The sequence below is a fragment of the Theobroma umbraticum genome, unplaced genomic scaffold, assembly GCF_002168275.2.
Source record: "Theobroma umbraticum cultivar Fairchild unplaced genomic scaffold, ASM216827v3 scaffold_146.0, whole genome shotgun sequence".
Classification (NCBI taxonomy): domain Eukaryota; kingdom Viridiplantae; phylum Streptophyta; class Magnoliopsida; order Malvales; family Malvaceae; genus Theobroma; species Theobroma umbraticum.
Genome location: NW_018397265.1, coordinates 1,060,951 through 1,062,412, shown reverse-complemented (window position 1 = coordinate 1,062,412; position 1,462 = coordinate 1,060,951).

Below are 1,462 nucleotides of genomic sequence, written 5' to 3'. Positions count from 1 at the left end.
AAACCCACCTAATCTTCTTTTCTTGGTTAGAATATCTTTTAGAAACTTAACATAAATCAGCATTTGTTCCAAAATTTCAACAAAAAGAATATTAATGTGGAGCTTTTAAGATACCTCTAAAAACTTCTAGAATTACTTATTAAGTTTTTGTTTCTGAAAACATTAAGAAAAGGTGGTGGTGGTGGGTTAGACTTAGCCTTTTTCTCTTGAGTTTGTACATCAACATTCTCAACCACTATCTCTTTCTCAACAAGCTTACCTTAAGATTCAGCTTGCTAATGACTTTTGCCTCTTTTCCATTCCTAAAGGTGATTGCTTTGTAATGCTCCTTACCTTTTCTCCTAAGATTAGCTCCGATATCACTAGTTATGGTCCTTAGAGGCTTATTATTAATGGTGTTGGCAAGTTGACCCATTTGAATCTCAAGGTTCCTTAATGATGTTGCCTAACTATGAATGAAAGAATCAGTCTTGGCCATCTACTACATAAGTAACTCTTTCATAGTTGGCGTTTTCTTAAGCATGGGTGCTCTAACTTGAGGTGGAAATCCAAGATGAAAATTTGGCTTTGCCACTAATGAAGATCCTTAATTATTGTTCTAGAAAAGTTAGGGTGATTCCTCTAACTAAGATTATAAATGTTGGAATATGGATTGTTTTAATACCTATTGAGGTTCCCAACAAACTACACTAATTTAGAATGAATTGAGTAGTGATCACTAAGGCCTTTCTCCACACAAATCACAAGTAACAAACGAACTCTACACCAAATGAACTCCTAAAGTATCAATTTTTTTAGATAATAAAGCTACTTGCGCAGTCAAGGAATTAATAACGTCAAGCTCATTAATACCAACAACTTTTTTAGGCATCAATCTCTTATTTGGCCATTGATAGTTATTAGATGTCATCTTTTCTAGGGGTCAACAAAACCAATCCAGACCAATTACTCACCCAAACCAAATACGATTTAGGTAAAATAGTTCGATTTAATTGGTCCAGTGGATTAATTAGTCCAAAATATTTGGTCCAATTGGTTTTTTGGTCAGTTCTCAGTTTTAAAATTTTTGAACCAATTCACTAGAAAAACCAACTAGTTTCTTTATATATTATATATTTATCAATATATATAATATTTTTATATATATTAAGAAGAATTGATAGTAAACTTAATTATACTTAAAATATATTAGGGTACTTATACTTAAAATATATTAGGGTATTATATGTACATATACAAACCATAGCAATTTAAATTAGTTATATATACTTATTTATAAATTTGTATTAATATAAAATTACAAGTTATATATTTTAAATGATATAAGTTATATGTTAATATTATAATATATGATAGTAAATATCATACATATTAATATATTATAATTATTACACTTTAGTAATATTTTGTAATATAAAATGTTATGAATATATATATAATTGTATAAATATATTATATATAC